The 11,292-nt window shown below is 44.9% G+C and overlaps 1 non-coding gene across 1 annotated transcript; it reads left to right on the top strand.

The window, feature by feature from the left end:
- The first annotated feature begins 4,541 nt into the window (after positions 1 to 4,541).
- LOC112584784 lies at positions 4,542 to 4,651 on the top strand. The gene has a single exon (XR_003109188.1). It is a non-coding gene; the product is annotated as a U6 spliceosomal RNA (small nuclear RNA).
- Positions 4,652 to 11,292: the final 6,641 nt, after the last annotated feature.

Below are 11,292 nucleotides of genomic sequence, written 5' to 3'. Positions count from 1 at the left end.
CAGGACCTTTACCATTTGTCCTGCTTTTCATTGTCCAATGTCATTATTTTCTCCTCCATTCCCCCTCACATAACACAGAAGAGCTTGCAGGTTTGGGGACATGTAGGCTTTCTCTCACTTCTAGGTCCATATACATCCTGTCCTTTCTGCCTGGAAAACTCCTAACTACCTCCCTTCAATGACCAGGCTCACCATAACTTGTTCTTCAGGAGTCTGTCTGGTTGCTGTTTTTCTTCTGTAAATTATTTGAAGCACTCCACGACCAGTGGTAGTCCTTGCTCTGTGTCCAGTAATCTCTTGCTTGTTCCAGTACTAGCTTTTATCACTTTGCATAGGAATCATTCTTTTGATAGTCTTTCCACATAATACTAGGCTTCCCTGGTGGCTCAGACGGTAACGAACCTGCCTGCAACGCAAGAGATGCAGGTTCAATCCCTGGGTTGGGAAGATCCCCTGCAGAAGGAAATGGCAACCCACTCCAGCATTCTTACCTGGGAAATCTCATGAACAGAGACACCTGGCGGGCTACAGTCTATGGGGTTGCAAAGAGTCAGACACAACTGAGTGACTAATCCTTTGACTTTCTCCCTAATACTGTGAGTGTTTCAAAGGTGGGTGCTATCTTGTACTTGCCAAGTTTAGCCTGTTATACACTGACTGGCATGGACCAGTCCCTCAGCAAATGTTTGTTGAATGAACGAATGACTGTGTGATGAGCAGTAGATTTTTCATAAAAGTGGCTGATGTTCCATAAACCTTATACCTAGCATCTTGATATCTCAGGTGGAGGAGGGTTGTCCTCTTGTCCCAGCCAGCAGACTAGGTAAGTGACTGTGTCTGCTTCTAGCTGGGAAGCCAGAGGTATAGCACTTTTGACTATAATACTAGTTAATACTCGAGTATTAACCACCCAGAAAAGCAATATTTCTTGGAAATAAGGTTGGGTGACTGGCTGTAGTCATATATATATATATATATATATAAAATCAGTGGCTATGTGTGTGTAGGCAAAGCTTGACCATGGGATCAGACTAATTTATGTTCATGTATGATATTTTCCCACTTTTTAAGTTCTCTGAGGTTCAATTTCCTGATTTGTAAAACAAGGATCAGTACGTATGTCCTGTAAGATTTCAGCCGTATGGGAAAAGGGTCAGAGATAATGTGCTTAGTACAGTGTCATCTGGTAGGGGCTAATCACAAGCGGTAGCTCCAGGCATAGCTCCAGTCTTATCAGTAGGGAACCCCGGTGTCAGTATTGCTTACAGAAGACAAAGAGGCTGTGCTGAGTCAATTTCACAATAACACCAACTTACATTTAATAGCGGCAGCTTCAGATGGAGATTGTCTGCACTTTTGGGTTTTCCAGCCCTGGTAAGGTTGAGGCAAATGTACAAGGCTCTAAAATTCACATAAATATATTTTACTATGTGGGTCTGAAACTCCAATACTTTGGCCACCTGATGCAAAGAACTGACTCATTTGAAAAGACCCTGATGCTGGGAAAGATTGAAGGTGGGAGGAGAAGGGGATGACAGAGGTTGAGATGGTTGGATGGCATCACCGACTCAGTGGACATGAGTTTGAGTAAACTCCAGGAGTTGGTGATGGACAGGAAGGCCTGGCGTGCTGTGGTTCATGGGGTCACAAAGAGCCAGACACGACTGAGCGATTGAACTGAACTGAACTGATGTGGGTCTTAGCTTCTTGGGAACAAGGCATGTGAACTCAGGCATGTGCTCGTATGCATGCACATACACACACGTATACACATGCATACACCAGAGAATTTCTCCATTTAATTTGCATTTACTCAATTTGCCACTGACATTTGACACAACTGAAGCAACTGAGCATGAACACATGCAAGAAATGCATGATAGACTGATTACTAAGTCATAAACATTTTTCTTCAGCGCAACAGCACTGAGATAAGTGCTGGTGTTACTTCCAGCTTCTTCTCGATATTAAAATTTACCCAGAAGGTAAAGGTCTGTGGAGGAGCTCACCACTTGCAAGGAGAGTGTTGGAGGGAGGGTGTTCCTTTTCTGCTAGATAGTCATGATGCTGGGGAGGAAATCATGTCAGGCATTTTCCATGTCTGCCAGTTCCCCTAGTGTCTTGGGTGCCACAAACTTATTTTCCTTTGCCAGCACGTTTAGTTTACAAGATGATTGTCTCACAAAATACAGCAGTTACATTTATGAGAAAATATGCAAAATTAAACCACTGACCCAGGAGTCAAATGAAATTTCCCATAAATGATTGAGCTTGTTCTTTGCTTTTATTAAAGCAAACAAGCCCTTTGTCCCTTAATTTTACAAATAAGTGCTATTGCAACAAATAGGAGCTTTACAGTTCCAAAAAGGACTACAAGCAACAGAAGTGTGACTTGCCCAAGAGATCAAAGATTTCCCTCTGCTTATGGGACACAGGTTAGGGCGCTTGTCTTTTATTTTATTAACACAGGCCTGGCATCTGTGGTGGCTCCTTGGGATATTCCTTGGTAAATCAGAACCGTAGATAAATTGGACATAAGGTCTCACAATGACTTGGACTTCACCCAGGCAGGCCTCAGGTAGGACCTGCTCCATATGCTGACTTATGTTAAGCAGATAAAAAGGCTTGTTTGGCACCAACAGGAGCCTCCATGTTTCTTCATGGGCAGTGTAAATGAAGAAGGCATATGTCAGCCTAACTGCTATCATCTACAATACTGTAGGGAAGAGAGGATGGGAATAGAAAATGCACAGAATGTATTTAATAGGACAACCTGTCAACCAGTTGCACTTTTTGCAGAACTTCTAACACATGGAAACATTTTGAGATTTTACCATGCTGGGCATCTTTGGAGAGTTTCTGTGCTTGTTATCATCATTGTTATTATCAATCATCAAATGAGCTAGCTGCAGGGCACTGTGGTGGGAGCTATGGAGGGTACCAAGAAAGAAGTGTGAGACATAATCCATGCTGGGGGTGACATGCTAGTGGTCAGAACTGGCTGGGGAAGGCCTTCAGGGAGGCGAGAGTGAGACAGGGAGCTCACTGGCCCCTGGGACTCAGATAACTTGGGACTTTTAAATATACCTCCAAAAGCCCTTTTTTTTCTGTAGGACATATGACACTTTTGGAGGTTTTAGCCTGGTAGGTCAGGGGCCCAAGCCCTTGATTATCTCCAGGGCTGGTGAATGAAAACCAAAGTGAAAAACTAGCTACAGTTTAAGGCAGTATATCACGTGTTTATAGTGATGCCCGAGTGCAACACCCAGTAGGAACTTAGAGTCTTCTATTTGCTGTCGGCTTCTGAAAGTTTAAGGAATGGCTTATTGCAGACCATGCTTTGATCATGAGTCCTTGTCAAGTTTTCCCAGGCCTTCTTTTCATGCATTTAATTTTCTTCAACATTTCCTACAGCTCTCACAAGAAGATGGAGCATTTAGATGCCTTTTACAACAGGGAACTGATGTGCTCAGGTATGATGGAAATGGTTTTCCAGCTTTTCTCACCTAGATCTAACTCTGAACTGACAGCTTCCTCATCTGTGTGTGTGTGTGTGTGTGTGTGTGTGTGTTTAATATTTATATTTATCTATTTACTTGGTTGGGTCTTAGTTGCTGCACACAGGATCTTTGATCTTCGTTGCAGCCTGTAGGGTCTAGTTCCTCCACCAGGGACGGAAGCCAGCCCCCTGCATTGGGAATGCAGAGTCTTAGCCACTGGACCACCAAAAAGTCCCCCTTATTGATATTTTCATTCTTTCTCTCAGCACTTAGTGTAATATTTTGTTGCCCTTATGAGCTTAAACTTCTGTTTACTAGATTAGAAGCTTCTTGAGGACAGGAATCACATCTTTTCACATCTGCATACTCAATGCCTAGTACAGGGAACTACCCACCACCCCACCACCCCACCCTGGCATTCAATATCTATGAATGAGGATTTAGGAAGCCTTCCAAGATGATGCGAAAGGACTCATCTGAACCTCACCCTCCCTGATTATTCTTGATAAGTGATTATTTCTATTATGACATGTAATTCAATATCAACATAAACTGAGGGAACAAGGAATGCAGTGACTCTAAAATCATTATTATATGATCTCAGAGTACATTGGTGGGATCACTGCTTACTTGCACAGGAAGCTAGATTATTACTAATTAATGTGTGTCTCCAGAAAGCATTTCAATTAATGGAAGGAGAAGCAACTCTCAGGTGTGTTGGATGAGAGGCTAATGACTGCTGTTAACATTTCAACTGGAGAGTTTACATGTGGTTGAAAATCTATACTATGGATGCCTTAATAGAATACATGTTATTTTCAGTATTTATTGACTGCCTACTGTGTGCCAAATCTTCACTTGGCAGGCTATTTCCTGAATGAGCTCATTACTTACTCCAGGGATTTGGCTATGGAAGTAATTTAATGTGATTGGACAGAAAAATGACTCCATTCATCAAAGTGATATATTTACAAATTAAAATATATGAATCAGGATTTATGCTCCTATAGTTCATTTATTATAATAAATATTAGAAATCTAGTGCTCACTTCAGCAGTACATATACTAAAATTGGAATATATATTACATTGAAGAGTAGCATGGCCTTGTGCAAAGATGACATGCAAATTTGTGAGGCATTCCATATTTTTTAAAAATCCATTACAACTCTACATCTAGGCTACATCAAATTAATGAATATTTTAATAAAGAAAATGTCATTTAAAAAATTCACTTTCAAGTCATTTAGCTTAAAAGATTTGTCCCAAATCTACCCATAATTTGAGAACATATGTATAGGCTGTGTTTTCTTTGGAATTTGACTGTTGTGTGAAATGATTATGTGGTAATTGAAACAGTGTAGAATTTTATTTACTTTGAAGTGCATGTATGTTTGGTCACATTTCTGCTGAGGTAGTACAGTGTGATCATTTTCATTGCTTTTCTTCTATTAATACTGCAGAAACTATTTCAATAAGAGAAGCTGGTTGCAATTTCAACTTTAAAATAGGCAAAGAACTTTCCATGCAAAACAAAATTCTCTTCTATTTAGTTGACCAGAAGGAGGCTCTCTTCTACCTCACTGTATGAAGTTAGACTAAAAACTCGTGAATTTACTTCTTCTAGGTGGTTCTAAAGTGTCCCAAGCTATCTCTGTCATTGGTGGTAGAAGGGGCAGCACCCTGAAATTTTCCCTGGAGGAACAGAATTTAAATTTGCAATCATGGATAAGAAGTGAGTGTTAAGTGTTCTTTCCTTCCAGCTCAGTCATATATTTCTCTTCTAGTTGAATAACAATTAATAAAAATGTTAGGATAAAACACTCCCCACTAACTTGGGCTATTTCAACATTCCTTAGCTTAATTTTTATGGCTTTGTTTTTCAAGACTGTCCTTAAATCTCCAATGATTTTAAAGAGTATTTTGAAATGAATCAGTAAGGCATTTGGGTTTTTTAAAAGTATAGTTATGCTTCTACCTACTTATCCCTCTTTGTATATATGTATAAGTAAGATATAGCCTATGTATCTAAAAGTAAGAGACATTTCTCATGTGTATAACATAGGATAACCTCACTCATCCCAGATGCTCTAATTACATTGCTTTTTATCAATAAAGAAGCCACCTAGTGGCGGGTATGTGTCCCAAGGGTATTAGACAGAGCTTTTAAAAATGAATAAATCTTGTCATAGGTTGAACTGTGTCTTTCAAAAAGATAGGCTGAAGTCTTAAGCCCAGGGATCTGTGAATGTGACCTTGTTTGGAAATAGATTCTTACAGTTGTAGCCAAACTAAAATAGGGTCACCAGGGTGGGCCCTTAATCTAATATGACTGGAGTCCATGTAAGAAGAGGGAGACGCCGTGTGAAGGCACAGAGACAGAGAGACGCGCAGGAAAGAGGGCTGTGTGACAAGAGAGGGAGAGACTGGAGTGAAGCCGCTGCAGACCTGGGGGCACCAAGGGTTGTGGGCCCCCACCAGGAGACAGTGAGAGCGCCCCACCGGGAGACAGTGAGAGCGCCCCACCGGGAGACAGTGAGAGCGCCCCACCGGGAGACAGTGAGAGCGCCCCACCGGGAGACAGTGAGAGCACCCCACCGGGAGACAGAGCGCCCTGGCACCAGGATACAGTGAGAGCGCCCCCACCGGGAGACAGTGAGAGCGCCCCCACAAGGAGACAGTGAGAGCGCCCCACCGGGAGACAGTGAGAGCGCCCCCACAAGGAGACAGTGAGAGCGCCCCACTGGGAGACAGAGCGCCCTGGCACCAGGATACAGTGAGAACGCCCCCACAAGGAGACAGTGAGAGCGCCCCACCGGGAGACAGTGAGAGCGCCCCACTGGGAGACAGTGAGAGTGCCCCACCGGGAGACAGTGAGAGCGCCCCACTGGGAGACAGAGCGCCCTGGCACCAGGATACAGTGAGAGCGCCCCCACCGGGAGACAGTGAGAGCGCCCCACCGGGAGACAGTGAGAGCGCCCCACCGGGAGACAGTGAGAGCGCCCCACCGGGAGACAGAGCGCCCTGGCACCAGGATACAGTGAGAGCGCCCCCACCGGGAGACAGTGAGAGCGCCCCCACAAGGAGACAGTGAGAGCGCCCCACCGGGAGACAGTGAGAGCGCCCCCACAAGGAGACAGTGAGAGCGCCCCACCGGGAGCCCCCACTGGGAGACAGTGAGAGCGCCCCACCGGGAGACAGAGCGCCCTGGCACCAGGATACAGTGAGAGCGCCCCCACCGGGAGACAGTGAGAGCGCCCCCACAAGGAGACAGTGAGAGCGCCCCACCGGGAGACAGAGCGCCCTGGCACCAGGATACAGTGAGAGCGCCCCCACAAGGAGACAGTGAGAGCGCCCCACCGGGAGACAGTGAGAGCGCCCCCACCGGGAGACAGTGAGAGCGCCCCACCGGGAGACAGAGCGCCCTGGCACCAGGATACAGTGAGAGCGCCCCCACCGGGAGACAGTGAGAGCGCCCCCACAAGGAGACAGTGAGAGCGCCCCCACAAGGAGACAGTGAGAGCGCCCCACCGGGAGACAGTGAGAGCGCCCCACCGGGAGACAGAGCGCCCTGGCACCAGGATACAGTGAGAGCGCCCCCACCGGGAGACAGTGAGAGCGCCCCCACAAGGAGACAGTGAGAGCGCCCCACCGGGAGACAGTGAGAGCGCCCTGGCACCAGGATACAGTGAGAGCGCCCCCACCGGGAGACAGTGAGAGCGCCCCCACAAGGAGACAGTGAGAGCGCCCCCACAAGGAGACAGTGAGAGCGCCCCACCGGGAGACAGTGAGAGCGCCCCCACCGGGAGACAGTGAGAGCGCCCCACCGGGAGACAGTGAGAGCGCCCCACCGGGAGACAGTGAGAGCGCCCCCACCGGGAGACAGTGAGAGCGCCCCCACAAGGAGACAGTGAGAGCGCCCCACCGGGAGACAGTGAGAGCGCCCCACCGGGAAACAGTGAGAGCGCCCCCACAAGGAGACAGTGAGAGCGCCCCACCGGGAGACAGTGAGAGCGCCCCACCGGGAGACAGAGCGCCCTGGCACCAGGATACAGTGAGAGCGCCCTCACCGGGAGACAGTGAGAGCGCCCCCACAAGGAGACAGTGAGAGCGCCCCACCGGGAGACAGTGAGAGGCAAGGAGCGACTCTGCCTCTTCGGACCTCTTAGCAGGCTCCTTCTGATACCTTGATTTCAGAACTTTTGGCCTCTAGAACTGTAAGAGAATAATTTTCTGTTGTTTAAAGTAAAGAAAAAAAAAAAAAAAAAAGAAGCCACTAGTAGATTCAGAATACTGAACAGAAAGTCCAAATCCTTGAGAGTAAAGAGGGGTGTGAAGATGCAACCGTCACTGTAGGTACACAGTCTGCCGTATGATGTCGTGAGATCATCTTGAACCAATGGATTTTTGAGTGGTCATCCCTCTTCATTGTCTTGGAGGGCAGTTTCTGTGGTTGTTGCAGAAAACAGCATTGTTGCTCTTTTGAGAAGCCTTTCCCTTTAACGATGGAGCAGAGCTAGTTATGAAATACCCAACTGTGACTAATTTTGGAGGAGTAACGTCTCACATAAATTGTCTCCTGGAGATGCTGTTGGAGCCAGTGGACAGCAGAATGATGATGGGTTTATCTGTGCTAATTGTGCCTTTGAGGGATTTTTTTCTGGACAGAGCACAAAGCAGATCAATGCTGCACTTCTCACCTCTCTTTGGCATGAAGATTCTGATTGCTGATAACTGTGGTAGGCAGAATAATGACCCTGAACATCTCCATGCCCTAATCTCTGGAACCTGTGAATATGCTGTTTCATGGTAAAAAAAAAAGAGCTTTGCAGAGGTAATTCAGGTTATAGATGTTAAGATGAGGAGATGATTATAGTGGGCCCAGTCTAATCACATGATCCCTTAAAAGCAGAGAACTTTCTCCAGCTGGAGGAAGATGTAGCAGAAGGAAAAGCCAGAAAATTCCAAGTGTGAGAAGGAGTCTATGCACTATTGGTCATTCTAAGATGTCAGGGGTCACATGTGAGGGCTGAAAAGAAGCTTATAGAGCTAGGGCCATGCCTCATTGACAGCCTGTAGGGAAATGGGGACCTTAGTCTTACAACCCCAAGGAAGTGAACTCAGCCAACAACACGAATGAGCTTCAAACTTGATTCTTCCCCAGACCTCTGGGTAAGGAGTGCAGCCTTGCCCTCATCTTGATTTTAGCTTGGTGAACCACATAGCAGGCTTATGCCCTACAGAAACTAAGATAATGAATTTGTGCTGTTGCCAAGTCACTAAGTTTGTGGAAGTTTGTCACAGTATCAGTGGAAAACTAAATCAGAAAACATTTGGAAGAAAATGGTGTTTGTGTTGGATTGTGACTTTGGTAGTGGACTGTTACAATGAATCATGCCTCCATGAATTTAGTCCAGTGACTTTGGGCTTTAGCCACTGGATATTAACAAATGTAATAACAACAGAGACATGACAAATGTATTTGTTTCCTATTGACTTTTAAACAAATTACACAAATTTACTGGCTTGAAACAAAACAGACATAATTTCGTAGATCAGAAGTCTCACTGGACCAAAAGTCAAGATCTCAGCAGGACTGCATTCCTTCTAGAGGCTCTAGGCAAGCATCTATCTCTTTGCCTTGTCCAGCTCTGAAGGTCCCTGCATTCCTTGGCTTATGGCCCCTTCCTGCCCCTTCAAAGACATCAATATAACATTATCAATTTTCCCTTACTCTTTCTTCCTTCTTATAGAGACTCTTGTGATTACATTAGGACCATTAGGATAATAAGCCAGGCCAATTCTCCCACCTCACTGTAACTTAATCACATATGCACCATCTCTTTTGCAATGTAAGATAACATATTCACAGGTTTGGAGGATTGGAGCAAGGGTATCTTTATAGGGAGCATTATACTACCTACCCCTAAAGTGTTGCTTGTGTGTTTATATTCTTGGAATGCTCACTCTGAATTCCCCCTCTTGAAACACAATTTCTGTACTGTAGGAAAGTCCAAGCAACCATGTAGGGAGGCCTCCACATACAGGAATCAAGGCCTCAGGCCAACACTCCTATCTGACCTCCCAGCTGGCAGCCAACACCAGCTCCCTTCCCTGTAAGCATGGCCATTGTAGACCTTTCAACTAGCCCTGTACCCTACCCATCACCACAGAGGTGGAACTGCCTGCTCAATGCAGAGAATCATGAAAGATAATTAATGGTGGTTGCTCTTTTAAGCTCCCAAAGTTTGAGAGTGCTGTGTTATGTGGCAATGGACAATTGAAAAATGTTGTAGTCCCTTTTATAACTACCTGCTGCTGCTATGTTGCTTCAGTCATGTCCGACTCTGTATGACCCCATAGACGGCAGCCCACCAGGGTTCCCCGTCCCTGGGATTCTCCAGGCAAGAACACTGGAGTGGGTTGCCATTTTCTTCTCCAATGAATGAAAGTGAAAAGTGAAAGTGAAGTTGCTCAGTTGTGTCTGACTCCTAGTGACCCCATGGACTGCAGCCTACCAGGCTCCTGTATCCATGGTATTTTCCAGGCAAGAGTACTGGAGTGGGGTGCCATTGCCTTCTCCATTATAACTACCTAACTACTTGAAATAGATGAATTCTGATCTGAGGAAGATGGGTTCTTCTTTCAGGTATTCAGGTGAGATAGATGACACAGGTCAAAATAACATACAGTCAAGAGTGCAGTGCCTGGCACATGGTTAAGTTTAGTCACTCAGTCGTGTCTGACTCTGTGACCCCATGGACTCTAGGCTTCCCTGTCCATCACCAACTCCTGGAGCTTGCTCAAACTCATGTCCATTGAGTTGGTGATACCATCCAACCATCTCAACCTCTGTTGTCCTCTTCTCCTCCTGCCCTCGATCTTTCCCAGCATCAGGGTCTTTCCCAATGCGTCAGTTTTCGCATCAGGTGGCCAAAGTATTGGAGCTCAGCATCAGCACATAGTAGGTATTGTAAAATTATAATTGGCTTTTCCCAAGCAGTCTTTCTGCTGCAGACATTTCCACATGCCTCCTTATTGAAAGAGATTTCTCTCTTTTCGAGATGTATTTGATTTGGCATATAATGAAGTATAATGTATTACTTGATAATTTTGCTTGGTGGCCCATAATTTAAAGTCATAAAGTCTTAACCTGAAAAATATCTATATTTGTTTCAAAATATCATTTCTCAGAAAATACATCATAACTAAAATTTTGAATATGAAGTAGAGTCTTATAGTTCATATTGTTTAATTGTACTGTCACACAAGAATCTCTTTTCCTTAGTTTGTTCAATTGCTGTAAGTGACTTATGAAAGTAATATAATTATAACTTGTAATCATAAATGCATTCATAGATTTCATGGAGCAAGCTGAATATGAAACTGTTCATTTGGAGCCAAATTGATTACCATTTGAAAACAGTAAATGGAGTAGCTGATTAGAATACATTGAAAAGAGTCATGATTTAATTTTTTATCACTTAGAAAACTCTGATGCTATGTGTGTTAATGGCAGTTTTGAGGGGCATAAGGATTGACATGTTTTCCTGAGCTAAGTGATATGGCTGTGCTGACTCAGCAAAAAATGCACATTTCAAACATACTTGAAGTAAGTGATACAATGCAACGTCATGTGATCAAAATCACCACCTGAGTATTAAAAATGTGAGTGAAATTTATAAGTAAGGTTTATTAAGCTCACTTAAAGCAACACACTGTGAGATTTGGGCAGAAATCCAGCTTCGTGGAGGTTTTCAAGTTTTCATAGCAGTACTTGAATGGGTTAAGTT

This window comes from Bubalus bubalis, chromosome 4, assembly GCF_019923935.1.
Source record: "Bubalus bubalis isolate 160015118507 breed Murrah chromosome 4, NDDB_SH_1, whole genome shotgun sequence".
NCBI lineage: Eukaryota > Metazoa > Chordata > Mammalia > Artiodactyla > Bovidae > Bubalus > Bubalus bubalis.
Note: the sequence above shows the minus strand (reverse complement) of the source record. Positions and strands in the feature narration are given on the sequence as shown.